The sequence below is a fragment of the Zingiber officinale genome, chromosome 5B, assembly GCF_018446385.1.
Source record: "Zingiber officinale cultivar Zhangliang chromosome 5B, Zo_v1.1, whole genome shotgun sequence".
Lineage (NCBI taxonomy): Eukaryota > Viridiplantae > Streptophyta > Magnoliopsida > Zingiberales > Zingiberaceae > Zingiber > Zingiber officinale.
In genome coordinates, this window is record NC_055995.1 from 118,017,095 (window position 1) to 118,027,189 (window position 10,095).

The 10,095-nt window shown below is 40.5% G+C and overlaps 1 pseudogene; it reads left to right on the forward strand.

The window, feature by feature from the left end:
* Nucleotides 1–1,407: 1,407 nt before the first annotated feature.
* Nucleotides 1,408–1,875, forward strand: LOC121987776 (annotated as a pseudogene).
* The last annotated feature ends 8,220 nt before the right edge of the window (nt 1,876–10,095 follow it).

A 10,095-nucleotide genomic window follows, 5' to 3' on the forward strand; every position in this document is an offset into this window, starting at 1 on the left:
CCTTCGCTCAATGAGAAAATGGGTCAGATTCTACAGGATCAACAAACCTATGGGAACTTAAAGAATGGTGGAAGGGAATAAAAAGAAAAGAGAGGTACAGAAAATCGAAATGAAATAAAGAATAAAGCAAAAAAAATAAGTAGATATTAAAAAAAAAATAAGTAGAAGATAGAAGAGCTCAGATTCCAAATAAACAAATTCAAACTCGAAAAGGATCTTTCTGATTCTCAAAAAATAAGGGGCAAAGGGATTGATCGAGAAAGATTTCTTGTTCTTATCTTATTATAAGATTATAAGATCGTGATTTGATCCGCATATATTTGGTAAAAAGAATAATCTTCCCCTTGCCTTTGATCATAAATGGAAAGTGTACGATTGGAACATGAAAACGTGACTGAATTGATCTTAGTTACTTTTCGGTACAGGGTGGAATAAGGGAGGAGATTCTCGAACGAAGAAAAGGATCCAATTATTTCGAAAGAATTGAACGAGGAGTCGTATGAGGTGAAAACCTCATGTATGATTATGTAGAGTGACAGTAAGGGTGACTTATCTGTCAACTTTTCCACTATCACCCTCAAAAAACCAAACTCTGTCTTACGTAAAGTTGCCAGAGTATGATTAACCTCTGGATTTGAAATCATTACTTATATACTTGGTATTGGCCATAATTTACAAGAACATTATGTAGTATTAGTAAGAGGAGGAAGGGTTAAGGATTTACCCGGTGTGAGATATCATATTTTTCGAGGAACCCTAGATGCTGTCGTAGTAAAGGATCGTCAACAAGGGAGTTCTAGGGCCTTGTAGATTCTTATCCAAGACTTGTATCATTTGACGATGCCATGTGAATCGCTAGAAACATGTGAAATGTATGGCTAACCCAACAACAAAAGTTTCGTAGGGGGACTGGAGCAGGCTACCATGAGACAAAAGATTTTCTTTCTAAAGAGATTTGGTCCAAGGTCCAATATTGAAATCATTTCAGAGGTTTCCCTTACTTTGTCTGTGTCAACAAACAATTTGAAATACCTCGACTTTTTTAGAATAGGTCCGAGTCAAATAGCAATGATTCAAAGTACTTCTTTTTACATTACACTATTTCGAAAACCTAAGGACTCGGCCGTATGGATATGTAAAATACAAGATTTCCAATCCTAGCAGGAAAAAAGAGGGAAATGGATACTCAATTTAAAGTGAGTAAACAGAATTTCATACTCGATCTCATAGATACATATATAATTCTGTGGAAAGTCGTATTCGATGAAAGTCGTATGTACAGCTTGGAGAGAGATCTTTCATATCTTTTGAGATCCACCCTACAATATGGGGTCAAAAAGCCAAAATAAGTAATTTGTTTTTAGCCCTTATAAAAATAAAACTGATTCTTGAACCTCTTTCACACCCATGTCACGTCGAGGTACTGCAGAAGAAAAAATTGCAAAATCCAATCCAATTTATCGTAATCGATTAGTTAACATGTTGGTTAACCGTATTCTAAAACACAAAAGAAAATAATTGGCTTATCAAATTTTCTATCGAGCCATGAAAAAGATTCAACAAAAGACAGAAACAAATCCACTATCTATTTTACGTCAAGCAATATGTAGAGTAACTCCCGATATAGCAATAAAAACAAGACGTGTAGGCGGATCGACTCATCAAGTTCCTATTGAAATAGGATCTACACAAGGAAAAACACTTGCCATTCGTTGGTTATTAGAGGCATCCCGAAAATGTCCGAGTTGAAATATGACTTTCAATTTAAGTTCCGAATTAGTAGATGCTGCCAAAGGGAGTGGCGATGTCATACGCAAAAAGGAGGAGACTCATAGAATAGCAGAAGCAAATAGAGTTTTTGCACATTTTCATTAATCCACAAGCAGGATCTATATAGACACATGGATCCATACATCTTGATCGGAAAAGAATCAATAGAAAAAGAATCGGACGATATCTTTCTCGAAACAAAGATAACTCGGTCAACATAAGAGTCATGTGGCACAAACTGAGACTTGGTCAACAGACTCTACATGGTATGTCAACAGTTGAGCTGACTTGATCACCAGCTAAGTTAATGATGTCCTAAGGAGTCTTCCTCGACTCTCCCGAGGAGTCTTCCTCGACTCGCCCAAGGAACCTTCCCTACAAAGGATCACTCTCCCAAGGAGTCTTTCCAACAAAGACAACTCTCCCAAAAAGCCTTCCCAACAAAGGCGATTGACTCACCCGAGGAGTTTGCCTTATAAAGAATGACTTTCCCGAGGAGTCTTCCCAACAAAGATGACTCTACCGGCGAGTCTTCCTTGACACTCCCAAGGAGTCTTCCCTATTAAAGGCTGACTCTCCTGAGTAGTTTTCAAGTTGATTACCCAGTCATCCTGAAAAAGGCTGACTCTCTAGTCTCAGGCTGACTTCATAGTCTTCCTGAAGAAGATCGACCCGCAGTCTTCAGGCTGACTCCCTAGTCTTTCCAAAGAAGGTCGACTCCCAGCCTTCCCAATGAACGTCAACTTCCCAATCTTCCCAATGAAGGCCAACTCCAATCTTCCTGACGAAGGCCAATTCCCCAGTCGACTCAACCTTGACAATCCGACACTCTTACCCAGTCAGTTCAACTCCGTCAAACAAATACTTTTGCCTAGTCAGCTCAACTCCGTCGAAGGAATGCTTTTGACCAGTCAACTCAGCTCTGCCAAACTGATACTTCTACCCAGTTAGGTCAGCTCCACTGACACGTTAAACCGTTTGACACAACTACACATGCACTGATATAGTATGTGAGTTATCATAGCATATTCAAAAGTCTGGTCGATATAACATGACCCACATGATCTTCTATAGTACAGAACTTAGGTGACATGATTCACTGACAAGACAATGTGACACTCTCTTTACCAAAGTATGAGAGACATCCCATCATCAATTAACACATAGAAGAGAGATATCAGACAATTGTGGTATAAAGAGGAGTCACCACAAAAAAAACAAGAAATTAGTGACAAAAAAATTCGTCATAATTCTACTACAAAATTACCTACGAAAAAGAATTTGTCTCTAATTAGTAATGAAATCAGTGAAAAAAATTTAGTCACAAAGTTAGCAACAAACAATTTTTGTAGCAAAATTCATTACTGAAATCAATTTTGTCGCAAAATGCGAACCAAATTTATGATGAATTTTGAATTCATCGCCAAATTTGGCCAAATACACCTAAAAATCAAAATTTTTGCTTCATGCGATGGGAATTTGGCTACAAATTCAGAATGTGTTGGCAAATTTGGTGACGAATTTAGCAACGAATCTGAGTTTGTCGCCGAATAAAACCTAAAATTTGTACCACCTTTCCTCTCCCCAAAATACCCGACCCAACCCTAACTCTCTTCCCCCTCCCTCTTTAGCGAAGACGGCGAGTGCTCAACTCCCTTCCCCCTCGCTCTTTGGTGACGACGACGATCGACTAAACCACTCCAGGTACCTTCGGCATGTGAAGCTCTTTCAAAGCATAAGCTACTCTCCCCTCCCCTCCCGACGTGCCGCTAGCCATATTGGCGAGACTAGCCGTGACCTCGGGCATCGCCTTAGGGTAGTCACTACCTCAACGTGGTAGCAAGGCCAAATACAACCTCTCTCCCTAGCAGCAAGCTTGATTGGCCATGAGCTCAGGCTGGCCACGAGCTTTGCCGATCGTGAGCTTGGCCAATTGTGAGCTCAGCTTGGTTGTGTGGCCTGCTGCGACCTCCCTCCTTGGTTGCAAGCTTGGCCAATCATGAGTAGTTGCGTCAATTCGGGTGGGTCGGGTCGGGTTGGGTCGGGTTGAGTTTTTTTTTTTTAAACCCAACCCGAACCCGAGTTCAACCCAAAACACCTAAACCCGAATCCGAACCCGACCAACCCGATCAACTCGAACCCGACCCATATAACCCGAAAATCCTATTCAAAATGACTTCTTTGAACTATTTTCCCTATAATTCTTCACTTTTATCTCAATACTTCATATTATCATACAAATATACATAAAACCATCTAAATTTTTAAAATAAAATTTAATTTAACCCCAAAAAAACCCATAAACCCCTATATTTAAGTCAACCCGGGCCAACCAGGGTCAACCCGAACCCGAGCCAACCAAACCCGAAAATTTTTTACTCTCCAACCCTCCAACCCGAACCCGACCGGAACCCGAAAATGCCCAACCCGAACCTGATTTTTTTCGGGTCAACTCGGGTTGGGTCGTCGGGTCGGGTTCATTTTTGACACCCCTAATCATGAGCTTAAGTAGGCAATAAGCTTGGCCAGCTGCGAGCTCAGACATGCAGCAAAAAATGCACCAGTCTTGAGCTCATCTGACCATGAGATTAGCCGCAACTGTGATCTTGATTGGCCATGAGCTCAACCCCGGCTCTGAGTTTTTTTTTTTTTTTTATGATATTCATTTAGTTTACCAAAAATAACTGTTTGAGCACCCTTATATTTGATTGTTGATTTAGTAATGTTGTTTGTGTCAGGGTCTTTTTGACGTGAGCTTAAAGGATTTAAAGACACTCATTTTTATTCACCTATTTTAGATATATTTACTCTCATTACTATAATATTACTTATTGTTATATAAATTTAGTAGTAATTAATTATGTTAATGTTGTTGATAAGGTACTAACTTTTATTTGTAGTAATTTTTATTAATATTTTAATAAATTAGAAATAGAAAAAAATATAGAAAGAAAGAAGTTGGATATATAAAAAACCTTACTTGAACTTTGGGATTTAACTGATGAATTATTATTGGGTTGAAATAATTTTTAGATTTTGCTTGTAGTAATGTTGAGTTTATATATATGAATGAGTTAAGGTGTCTGAGTAGAAAGTGTCATAATGGTAAATTTTTTCAGTCTGATAAAGTTTGAGAATATCTTTGTATATTTGATTTTAACCTGAGTTATTGTAATTGGATATGTCATGATAAACTATTCATATATGATGAGGATTGTGATGAACATATAAGTCTCAATTAATGAGGATCGGAATATTATAATCAATTAAATTCATATTAGAAAATGATAATTGATGCAATTGGTCATAATTTTATTCTCGAAATGGGTGCTATAAGTTCTAGTTTTCCTAGAATAGTTAAATAAATATTTACTAGTTATGCATCACCGTTGGAAGAGGTAGAAATACCAAGTGTTGATAAAAAATATGATTAATGAACCATATCTCCAATTTTAGGAAGTGTTGAGTGTTGTAGATAAACTTGTGTGGGTTGGTTGTGACAGTCATACTAAATTATCTCTCATTGCAAAATTGTTGAATGTCAAGGCTTAACATAATATGTCTGAATATTATTTTAATAATTTGTTCAATTTATTGAAGAGGTATTGTCGTGTGATCACATAGTGTCAAATGATTTTTACAGCAAAAAAAAGCTTGTGAAAAATTAGGTCATTCCGTAAAAAGAATTGATGTTTGTATAGATGGTTATATTACTATCTTGGCACAATAGTACTAAGAAGAGTACTAAGAAGTAAATTTTTGTAAATTCTGTAATCAATCTTGGTACAAGAGTACTAAGAAGTCGAGTCATCATCAGCGACATAAATCATACAGACAAATATTTTATTTATCTTTAACTCCTAGGTTACAAAGGTTTTCTGCATCAAAAGTCACTGTTGAATACATGACTTACATAAAAATTATGAAAGAGAAGAGGGGCTAATATGTCATCCATTAGATGCAATGACGTGGAAATATTTTGATAGAACATATCCTGAATTTGTGAAGAAAACTCAAAACATTAGGTTAGATCTTTATACTGATGGATTCACTCTATTTGGCAAATCAGGAAGAACTTATTCTTATTGACCAGTTATCTTAACTCTGTATAATCTTTCACTTGTTATGTGCATTAAAACACTATATATGTTTTTAACATTGGTCATACTTGGCCTGTAAAATCTGAAGAAGTTAATGGATGTTTATATGCAAACAATTGATTGTGGAGCTAAAACAATTATGGTATAAAGGTTTTCCTACATATGATGTTCATACTAATCAGATGTTTGTATTAAAGGCTGCTCTTCTTTAGGCCATAAATGACTTCTTAGTTTATCATATGTTATTGGGATGGAGTACTGTGTTGGACTCCATGGGTGTTTTAATGCGATCAACCAAATTAGGTTAAGTCCTGCTTGTTATTTGATCCTTGTGTCTAAGTGTGCAGGAACTTAAGAGCGTAGGAAGTCGAACAGAAGACGCAGCTAGCGAGAAGAACGACACGGGAAGGGAGCCGATGGGCTCGGTGCGTCCGAAGGACGAGAGAGCTGCGGAAGAGTACTCCGGTGGACGAGAAGAACGTGTGCGGCGTTCGAGGGACGAGAAGTCGGGACAGAAGCCTGCTCGAGGAAAAAGCCGAAAATTGGGTTCGGGTGAGCCCTATTTCGGTTGATCGCAATTACCCAATCAATCGGAGCTTCAGAAGATGAAAAGGGGCCTAAGTGAGCAGAAGAAGCTAGCTGGAGGCACCTTCAACGAAGAGTTGAAGGCGCCTGCGCTTCCTGCAGGCTTGGAGGCGCCTCCATTTCCATTGAGGCACCTCAAACAGTCCGAGGCGCCCTCAAGGGCAATGGAGGCGCCTCAAACTCAGTCAAGATGAATGTTTGCAATCAGATAAAGCTTTATCCGGTCAAACTCCTTGGAGGCGCCATCAACCCTCTTGGAGGCGCCTTCAACACTCGAGATAGACTTTCCAGGAGCTATATAAAGGCCCCTGGAGCTAGGAAATAATCAATCAACTTTGTATTAAGTTCCTAGCAACTTCTGAGCACTCTTAGTGTGTAAAAAAGACTTCTCTACCTACAGTGAAGGAGAAATTCTAGTGGAGTTGTTCGACTGCCTTGGATTAACAACCCCCTGGGTTGTAACCAAGTTAAATTCTTGTCTCCTTTTTTTTTTTCTATTACTTTAGTTTATTGTTGCTATTATTTTTGAGTTGAAAGTCTTGAGGAGGGTATACTCTTTTATTTTACAGGCAATTCACCCCACCTCTTGCTGGTCCCGCTGCACCAACAAGTGGTATCAGAGCCCGACAGCCTCAGAAGGACTAACCGCCGATTGAAGCACAAAGATCAAGACGATGGTCGGTGCGAACATTCATTCCCCGAAGTTCAACGGAGACTTCGCTACATGGAAACGCCGAATGAAGGTATTCTTTAAGACTGAATTTGATATACTTTTAATAATGAAATATGGATATGCAGTGCCAAAAGACAAAGAAGAATACAACTAGAGGAAGAAAGAGCAAGCCGATTTCGTGGCCAATGGAAAGGCCGAATTTCACTTGCTCAGTGTTCTGCCACCTCAGGAGGTAAGTCGGATCGGAAGCTATGACTCCACTAAAGAACTCTGGGATAAATTCTTGGAGCTCCACGAAGGCACCTCAGAAGCGAAGTTAGCAAGGCGGGACATCCTCTGGACTCAGCTGACGAATCTCCGGATGAACACCGGCGAGAAGGCAGCGCAACTCCAAGCGAGAATCAAGGAGCTGATAACACAACTAACAAATCTCGGTGAATCAGTAACGAACCGAAACTCCATCCAGTATGCGCTCAACGCCTTCCCTAGAACTCCAGAGTGGGCGTCCTTAGTAGATGCTTGCTACATGTCTAATGACTTTGAGGTAAGTAGTTTAGAAAGTTTATTTTCTACTTTCAAACTTCATGAGTCTTGACTTGCATAGCCTAAACAAGTAGAGAAGTCAAACCTCAACATTGCCCTACAAGCCGAAAAGGACGATCCCGACTCCGAAGCGTCGATCGACGAAATCGAAGCGGCGCTACTTGTTGGTGCGGGAAGCATCCGACGATCGAACCCGTGTTTTGATAATGGCAAAGGGTTCAAAGTTAAGTTGTTTTGTGATCTAACAGTTTGAATGAGTTTGCAAGAAAGTCCTAAGTGTACTTAGGCAAAAGTCCTAACTGCGGTTAGGCAGGTGGAAAATCCTAGGGGGTGGGAACCCTAGGTCATAGGGGGTAGTAACCCTATGTGGAAAGTCTTGGCGGGTCGAGGGCTTCAGGCAAAAGTCCTAGGGGGTGGTAACCCTAGGTGGAAAGTCCTGGTGTCGCGAACTATATGGAAGACTGGATGGTTCGCGGAGCGGGCGTCCAACAGAAAGTCCGGAAGCATCGAGCGCTGAGCAAAAGTCCAGTCGATCTGGAGGATCGCACTGGCAACAGGTAACTCTCCTGAGAGGAGTAGGTGAGGACGCGTTCCCTGCAGAGGGAACAGTAGGCGTCGGGTCGAACTAGGGTTTCCGGTAGAAAAATCCAAAGTCAGACCCGGACAGTCCGGAGATTGTCAATATTTTATTTATGACTATTATGTGCTAACTTTGTTTTGTAGGATATGCGTTTGAGACTAACACATTTTGTAGGAACAAAGGAGCAAGTCACATCTCGGATGAACAGTGTAACATACGGCACCCTAAATAATAATTAAATAATAATATTATTTGAAAAACAATCTTATTGGATCTTTTATGAATTTTTAAAAAATTTCTGGGAATTAATTGGAGCTCGTATGAGGTACGTTAAGGAGATCAATTATTGGGCCAAAGAAAAGTCTGTTTAAGTTACCTGATTTAAACGAGGAAATGTTTAATTTCCTTAAATATTTTCTTTTTCCTTTCTTTAAAAAGCTTTCCTGTGCCCTAGCCTTAGACGGCGATCCTCTTCCTTCCCGAGCCGCACCGCTGAGCTCTTCCCTTTCTCCCCTCTTCTCATTGCCGATTCCTTTTTCTTCCTCGACGCTGATGCCACGAGGGAGCTGGTAGCTAGTTGGCGGCTGAGCACTCCATCTTCCTCTTCATCGAGCTGGCACCATCGCCTCCTATTGATTCTCTCTCTCGATCGCACGACGCCACCTAGTTTTCGTCAGCCTTGTCGCGCGACACCTATTGGCCGACGCTGCTGTTGATGCTTGCTGCCAGTGGTGGTGGGAGCTGTTGTTGGCCCTCTTCGCCCGCGGGTAAAGGTTCGTCGTTCTTCTTCCTTCGGCCGATTGGCACATCTTCAATCAGTTGTTGTCGATCCGTCTCATGCCCTAACTGCTACCATCTTGACCTAACACCAGTAGCCGCAGCCACCAGATGTCACGCCCCGGGGGGTCCCTGTCCGAAGAAATTTCGACAGCATCTCCCCTGTACGGCGGACAATATGAAACATTACTACATACAAAATATACATCAGCCACACTCGGCTGGAATATATACACAATAGAAATAACATAACCACGCAATTAATATACACAGCCAACCTGACTGGACATAAATGAATAAAAACAACCACACATTTAACAACAACCCACACGACTGGAAACATGCACAGCGGAAGACACAAAATAATACGAACGTAAAACTAACAACGACACTAACAAAAATGTCTGCAACCACCAGACTAGACTCCAAAAATTCACATCGACTCATTGAAAAGCAAAATACATAAAATCAACATACCATCCAAACAATACTAAAACAAAACAAGAAAACTATCCTCAAGTGTGATGTGGGACTGGCAGCCGACATCTCTCCAAGCATCCATGACTCATCTACCTGTTACCTGGCGAAAGAAAACCATTTTGCGAGGTGGTGAGTATTGGAACTCAGCGGGTAAAGAGAAGAGATAGTGCATGAACATAACATATAAGTAGAGAGTGCCAACAGTATACAGCCTCATAAGAAGAAATAGCAGATACCAAAATAAATGCTCATACCTGAAATCATATCCTAGGCTAGGTATAGTAGGTCAGAACTGGTACTAATTTGCTACAGTATTGCTCATACTACAGAGGAAATAAGCAAGGTATATACAAATTTCCAATGACTAAACATTTACAATGAGAATATATCTCAACACAAGTAAGCATATCAGCACAAGTGAACAACAACAGTAAGCAATAACAGCATATATAAACAGCAGCAGCCAAAGCAGGCATAATAACAGCGTATGCACGGATGGTCACCCCGCCCACCTCTCTGCACCATGACCCATGTATGGTCGAGAGGCCGGATCAATGATAACTGTACCACCCAAAGGCCGCCACTCC